Source organism: Lynx canadensis, chromosome B2, assembly GCF_007474595.2.
Source record: "Lynx canadensis isolate LIC74 chromosome B2, mLynCan4.pri.v2, whole genome shotgun sequence".
Taxonomy (NCBI): domain Eukaryota; kingdom Metazoa; phylum Chordata; class Mammalia; order Carnivora; family Felidae; genus Lynx; species Lynx canadensis.
In genome coordinates this window covers 31,590,558-31,598,568 of record NC_044307.1, presented here as the reverse complement: position 1 = coordinate 31,598,568, position 8,011 = coordinate 31,590,558, and the positions used below count along the sequence as shown (strand labels likewise).

The window sequence follows — 8,011 nt, the reverse complement described above, 5'->3', positions numbered from 1 at the left end:
CTCTGTATGTAGAAAACAAATGTAAAGTTGAGTGTTCTTGATCTAAGTTTAACCAGTTCCTCCATTCCTTCAGATTCTCCACAGGAAGAGTAGCCTTAATGCCAGTGACAAGAAAAATGAAACTCACCAAGGTTTCGTTCATTTCTTAACATATTTCTGTCCATCGCCTCTAAGGACATTCAGACCTTGAGCTCCTGGGTCAGAGCCAACACTAAAGGAAGAGGAAGAATGATTTGAGGGTTAGAGCTCAAGGCAAATCACACTCTGTGTCTACACCTCCTGGAGCATTTATACACATGAAACATGATTTAAAAAATCAAAAGTCAGGGGCGCCTGGGTGGCGCAGTCGGTTAAGCGTCCGACTTCAGCCAGGTCACGATCTCGCAGTCCGTGAGTTCGAGCCCCGCGTCGGGCTCTGGGCTGATGGCTCAGAGCCTGGAGCCTGTTTCCGATTCTGTGTCTCCCTCTCTCTCTGCCCCTCCCCCATTCATGCTCTGTCTCTCTCTGTCCCAAAAATAAATAAACGTTGAAAAAAAAAAAATTAAAAAAAAAAAAAAAAAAAAAAAATCAAAAGTCAATCAAGAGCAAACACTGAGCAAGTGTCACTAAAGCACAGGTAGCCCAAGAGATACAGAGAGGTGTCTGTGCAAATGTGTTTGTAAAGGAGAAGGCTGTTATTGCTAAGCATGTGGGTCTAGTTAATGCCTCAATCCCTTTACCCACTAACTTCACCTACAAAAGTCTTGAACCTACCCAAGAGTTTCTATTCCCTCTTATGCTAAGATATTGCAGGCCAAGTTACTCTGATGACTAAGGCAGTCAAAGGTCACCCACAGGAGACTGAAATTCCCACTGTCTCCTTCAGAAGATGAGGCTATAGATTCTGGCTACCCGAGTTCAAATTAGACCAGTTGAAAGAAAGGCAATTATCTATGGAATCTACTGAGTTACAGTGACCCATCAAGACAGGAACCTTGACCACTGCATCCCTCCAGCTCCACCCATCAGATCCCAGTAGTTATGAGGGTCCTCCAAGGTGGGGAATGAAGAATAAAGCTTATTTGCTCCTCTGGTGAAGTAGAAATATTGTTCCTTGTGTCTGTTTTTTATAATGTTTTCCCCAAAATAATTTCAACTCAAACTAAATTTTCTATGCCAAAGAACCATACTAATTAGTCTGTCTTGCTTTTCCCATATTTTAGCTGGAGCCATTGGACCCATAAGTGAGTTCCTTTTCTGTTTCCTAATTCTGACACTCTTTGGTCTTCTGTGAGGTATGGGACCTCTCCTCACCCAAGCTCTTTCCATTTCTAGGCCTTCCCACCCATGCTTCTTGAGTACATTTGAATTACTGATACCCCTAATGCCCAAACCTTCAGGGGGGAAAAAAACCCCAGCCTGAACTGACACTAAGTTTAAGACAAAGGAAAACTAAATCATTCATATTTAAAATAACGCCCCAGAAAAAACATTCTCTCAACTATGATAAAAATGATTAAAACAATTATTGTGGACTTTTGCTAAACTGAAGGTAATGCTACAAGAAGAACAAGTGGTTCTAGAAGGTGAAAGAATAAGCACGATAAAGACCAAAGAGGAGGGTGATGAAAAATGGCCAAAAGACATCCTACCTACCCCTGGAAGTGTCAATCCTTTGAGACAGCTGAGTGTTGGGCAGGGCAAAGAAGGAAAGAGAGGAGAGATGAAAGTGAAGGAGACTAACAACCTTCAGCCCAGGTTCTATACGTTTCCCTCTGCCATTTAAGATGAACACTGAATGACTTGACCTGGTGGGAGGGGTATGGGGCTCCTTTGCTAAAATTACCTACCTATCTGCAGTAGTAATTCTCCCTCTGAGTTGCTTCACGGGTTCTTTAAAAAAGAATATTGGTGGCATGAGCATTCTAATAATGTCAAACCACACTGATTTTCCTCTTCTTTGTATTTTAGTGCAATTCACAGCACCAATTCGTAAGTATCGAATTTGTTTCTCCACTCTGGTTCCTTTCACTTCTTACCCTCAAGGTCTTAAGTATTGACCTACCCTGTTATCTTGATACCATGTTTCTCAACTTCCCTAGCACTCCCATTACACAGATTTCAAAGAAGCTATGCATGAAATAGACAGACTGCAAAGCTCACGGGCTAACATAAGAAAAGAGAAAAGGACCCTCTTAATAGCAGCCATAATGCCCTGGCAGTAGGGAAGGTTCACTTTTCAAGTAACAGTAAGCCCCTAATGAAATGAGAAAGAGAGAGAGAGAGAGAGAGAGAGAGAGAGAGACAGAGGAAATTTTTTAAAGGAGACATTATAAATTAGTATGAGTCTATCCCAATCCTCTAAAGGTTTCAAACATCACTGAAAACAAGGCTGGTGGAGGGGGTGGTCTATTCCTATAAGTCCCTTATATTGTACAACAGGGAGCTTATTCAAAGATTGCCAGGCAAACAACCCCATGATGTTCCTAGGGTTTCTACTTATGACACTCCCTCTAGAGTAAGTTTTGGGGAATGGCTATTTCCTTCACAGTGATGAAGCATACTGATTTTCTCCCTCTCTGTTTCTCAGCTGGCGGTACAGGACCTATCAATAAGTTTACTGTCTGATTCTTCACTGTAAAGAATTTTAATTTCCTGCAGTATCTTAGGGACCTTTCCTTGAATCCCATGTTGGGATTTCAGGGGTTTGTGGGTCCACATTTTCTTGGCCTTTTTTGTTTTCTTCTACCTAGCATTTCCATTAAGTCATTAATAATCATGTGAATGTACACTCCACCACTAAACACAAACTGTGAAGTGGAGGATGAACGCTTAAAGGTTTCCAGTGGCTTATCAACATCAGCAAGGGATTTTTAAAAACAGAGTGAAATGAAAAGAAGTGAAATAATAGGAGAGAGGAAGAAAATTAAGTTTAAACAGAGAAGAATTTTTCCAACCATCTACAGGGGTTTAAATGGGCCAAAGTGGGGTCCCCTACTTAGTACCTTTGCTACTTACCCTCTCAGTGGATACATTAGGTAAAGAGGCCCTTATATATATTAGATTGTCTTAGCAAAACAAACAAACAAAAAAAAACACCTCAACTTCCCTACTAACCTACTGCAGCTGAGCCCAAATTTAGTGGTACAGATTCTTACCAGGAAAAGCATATAAATGAGAACTATGGCCTCCAGAGCCCAAGAGCACCTACTAATTTATTCTCTCTTTTCTTTTATTTATTTATTTTTTTTTTAGAGCTGTCTCAAAAAACCATTGGTAAGTCACCTAAACCTCAATTACAATGCCTTTTGGTCCTTTACAGTGTTTAGAATGTCAGTCAATTTCTATTTCAATGACTCGTGCTCACAAACCCCAGGATCAAGTGTTTCCACTGTCTCATTATCCCACTCAGAATTCCCAGAGGTTAGATTCAACCAGGTTCTTCAATAGAAAGATATTAACTATGAAGCTGAAATACAATATCAAAAAATAACCCCCTAGGAATGGTCTTTTCTAAGTTATATAATCTAGCTTTACTACCAACCTGTAATAAAGATTTAGAACACAGTACCTAAACCTCTTGCTTTTCTTGCAAATAATTTGTTACTAGATTATGTTCAAAATAACGCAAATCTTAAGTTCTTTTTATTTCTAATTGCTCTGAAAATTTCTCTCCAGGACACATGGGTTTACTGTCACCAACTTTTAGCAACTTATCCTATTGCATTTTTCCATAGAAACATTATAAATAACAGGTTCCAAGATATAGTCGTTCATAATTACATATTTTTAAACTAAGAGCAAATAGTTATATCTTCACACACTGGATTACAGTATTCCTAATAAAAATTAGGAATTTTTGAAATTAGAAAAGTAAAGAAATATGATTTGAGGTTCCCCACATTCACCTGACAGAATGAATATAAGTCCTGTATAGGTACCTGGTCATTCTTTGCATGATTCCTTCAGGAATTTGTGAGTCATCCTTGCATAGGGGCCATGCTAATCTTCTCTGTATCACTCCAATTTTTGTATATGTGCTGCTGAAGTGAGCACTCTGTGATTCCTGTAATGGCTTACAGTTTTTCTACCCCTCACATGCATTATTTTGTTGGGCCTACCAACATTTCAATGGTGGTAGGTAAAGCAGATATTATACCCATCTTTAGAGATGGAAAAATTGTTTCCCATAAAAATTTGTTTACTCCCAAATAAGGGGAGGAGGACAATTAATAATGAAGTTAGGACTGAAGTTGTGCTGACTCTTAGTTGAGTTGTTTCCACTACTATTTTGAGTGTTCTAATAGGTTATTAGCAAGAGAAACCATGAACTTCTAATATTAGAAACCAGGGACACAAAGACTTATGGGGAGAGGAAGTGAGACAATGCAACAAAAATAACACACAGACAATGAAGATGTTAAAAAGACGAAAATCAAAAGAAATCTGAAAAGAACAAAAGTAGGAAGAATACTGGAAGAAGAAAGATTAAGTGAGTTGGAGGCAGGAAAAGAGTAAATATAAATAAAGAAAAGGAAAGCTACAAGGACTCACAAACTAAAAAAATAAGCAAGAAAATATAGGAAAACTGAAGAAACAAATAAAATTTGAAATTATTTTCTCTCCAAAGATTTTAGTGGCTTATACCAAAGGCAGGTGTCCTAGGAGTTTTATTCCAGGATCAAGGGCAATTTTTTTATAGATACAGTCAAAGCCAACAAATTATTTTTGCAAAATAACCTAAATTTCTAGCTTGTCTACAACTCATAGCCCAGGATATCCATAACTGGTAAGACACCTTCTAGCTTTTTCACATAGAAAAAATATATATATCCAAATTAAAGGTTTAGGGGTTTATGGGTCAGAACTGAGATATTTCCCATCATGAGTGCCATGAAGCTATGGAGGAGAAAGACAATGAAACACCCACTGGGAAGACGGGTGGTCTATTTAGAAAAAATATTTAATCCTGCAATAAACCATGCAGACTCACAAGATGATCCCAGTCCTCACCTGGCACCAGGCTACTCAGCAGAACTTAAGGCAGGAAGCACAGCTTGCCACCAAGGCAGCATCAGCCATCCCTCCTTTGTGGCAGTAGTCCTCGAAGCTGTCTATGCAGGGGTCTACAGAGCCACCCAGCAACTATTCTCTTCGGCTGTCCATAGTTATGTACAGGAGCTGCCCTGACTTAGAAGCCCCAGGAGCTAAAATATCCTGTAAAAACTCCACATATATAAACTGCAGGGATCCTATAAGGCACATGCCCAAATACATGGTCACTACACTCAGGGAAGCCCACAGATATGGCCTTCTAACAGGCATTTATAGTTCTCCCAGTTCACAAGCAGTTTAACAACCAAGGATCATTCTTAAAGAAAAGGAATGTTACAAGTAAGACAATAGGTGTAATCAGAGCTGGAAAATCAACCGAAGGCCAAATTCTCATTAAAAAGTGAAGGTGTTGTTGACCCTTTCTTTGCCCAGAGACACTCAAGCTAATCAAAGCGATAGTCAATAAGCTGAAAGCTATCCACCTTCACACCTACCCTAGAGCATATTAGTTGGTCAGAAATATTTTAGTACAAGTATGGCGCAGTCCACTTAAAAAGTAGTATCTTCTGTTACTGACAAGAAAGAAAAGTGTAAAGTTTCAAACTTTAATGTCTTGAACCTCTCCTAGGTTGACAAGGATTCTAGAGAGACCCTCATCTCAGGCAATATAGGCTAAATATCTCTTTTGTTGTATAGTTATCATAACCGGTTTAGTTCTCCCTAATGTTCTAATTCTGTTATCACTTCCTCTCCCTTACTCTACCTCCCAAAGCCCCATCCCTAGAATAAAATTAAAAATTTATTCTTCAAACACCCATACTAATATGTCAATTTGGATCTCTTTTTAGTGCAAACTCCAGGACCTATTGGTAAGTTGCCTATTTATATATAACAATTCATATATATCACTCAAATTCATAACAGATAGCATAACATTTTTCTAGTAATGATTATAGTAGCTTGTCTATAATCATCAGAAGAATATTCCAAAGCAAAGGTGCAATAGAGAGAATCTGGGGGAGGATATAAGAAATGAGAAAGAAGACAAAAGAAGGATAGCCAAGAGAGTGAAAAAAAAGTGACATGAGAGAAAAAAGATGGGGAAAAGCAGAAAGAAAGGAATACAATAAAGATTTTACTTCAAACACCTGTAGTAGTCAAGGGCAAGAATGAAGTGGTTCTCCTTCCAACTAAAACAGGGTTACAAGTCTCCTAGAATAAGATCTGATTTTTATGGAGAGGATATAGTCCAATAAAAATATTTAATCCTGAAGACTGGGATTCAGTAATTCTGGGACATTATTTAACTGTCCCTTTTGGAAAACATCAATAGTATGTGTGTTTATCATGTTCAACAACCACAGTAATTTATGTTTGTTTCTATTTTTAGTGCAATATACCGGGCCCAATGGTAAGTCCATTATCTATCTTTTTCCTCTGGTGTACTCTGATCTTCTACAGTGTATAGAGGGCCTATCTCCAGTCCCAAATGTAACCATTACCATAAGGATAGTGTGTTTTTAGGAATGTTTCCATGCATCCCAGTTTCCACTTGCTGAGAATTCTCCAGGGTTATTTTTTTAAAGAAAAAATTAAGAACATTTCCCCAGTAATGGTCAGAATGGCTTCCATAACAAGACAGAATTTTCTAAAGTAAGAGAAAGAATAAGGGTAGCTTTCCATTTCTGAAGTGCTTTGTAGTTCATAAAGGGCCTACTCAAACACAACAGAGATAATATAAAGAAAATGAAAAAAGGAAAGCAAATTTTATTTATTTTTTTTTTTAATTTTTTTTTTCAACATTTTTATTTATTTTTGGGACAGAGAGAGACAGAGCATGAACGGGGGAGGGGCAGAGAGAGAGGGAGACACAGAATCGGAAACAGGCTCCAGGCTCCGAGCCATCCGCCCAGAGCCTGATGCGGGGCTCGAACTCCCGGACCGCGAGATCGTGACCTGGCTGAAGTCGGACGCTTAACCGACTGCGCCACCCAGGCGCCCCGGAAAGCAAATTTTAAAAACAAATGTAAAAGACGGAAAAAACAGATTTAAATAAACTGAGGTCTGATCAGGTTTCCTCCTCGTTTCCTAGGAAAGGTGTACCAGGGAATACTACTAAGGATCCAACTTACCCTGAGTTCTCCAACCTCTCTCAATGCCATTTTCCTCATGTCCTATCCTGTCCACTTGCCCCAAATACCCAACACACACACACACACACACACACACACACACACACACACACACACACAGCTTCAGGGAACAGGATATGACAGGAGGTGGGCTGCCAACTATAGGAACTGGCAGATGCGTCAGGTATTCACAAACCATAAGTGAAAGACAGTGAAAGGTAAACTCATATTGTGACTAACCAGGGCAAAAATAGTGTCAAATTCTAGAATATCAAAACAAACTTTGGTTCATTGGGAATTCTGAGTCTGGAAATTAAGTGATAACATTCCAGAGTGTAAGCTAAACAACATTATCAGAAGGCAAGTCAGATGTACTCCAACATTCCTTCAACTAGGTGAGCTCTTGCATCAGAAACTGAGCTGAGGCCTGGAGACAAAGTCATGAATAAAAAAGAGAAAGATTTGGCTGACCTCTTGCAACATGGAGTTTACAGTCCTATAAGACTCCTTAAGGAAAGGAACTCAAAACATGGAGAGGGCAGGCAGTCTCCCACACAACCACACTATGACCACTAAAACTGGATGCTGCCTGCTCTAAACACTGGTTCTAAATACCTTCCTGTTATAAATGAACATAACCCATCAACTATTCTCCTAAATCAGGGTCTCCTTTCTCAGTACTCTTAATTATCACCAAGACTTACAGCCTTAGAAGTTCTCAAAGGGGCGCCTGGGTGGCTCAGTCAGTTAAGCGTCTGACTTGGGCTCAGGTCATGATTTCACAGTCTGTGAGTTCAAGCCCCGTGTCAGGCTCTATGCTGTCAGTTCAGAGCCTGGAGCCTGCT

General features: G+C 39.4%; 1 non-coding gene across 1 annotated transcript; it reads right to left on the bottom strand.

Annotated features, from left to right (window-relative positions):
• Window positions 1–3,926: 3,926 nt before the first annotated feature.
• On the bottom strand, window positions 3,927–4,035 carry LOC115515100. The gene has a single exon (XR_003969164.1). It is a non-coding gene; the product is annotated as a U6 spliceosomal RNA (small nuclear RNA).
• Between the last annotated feature and the right edge of the window lie 3,976 nt (window positions 4,036–8,011).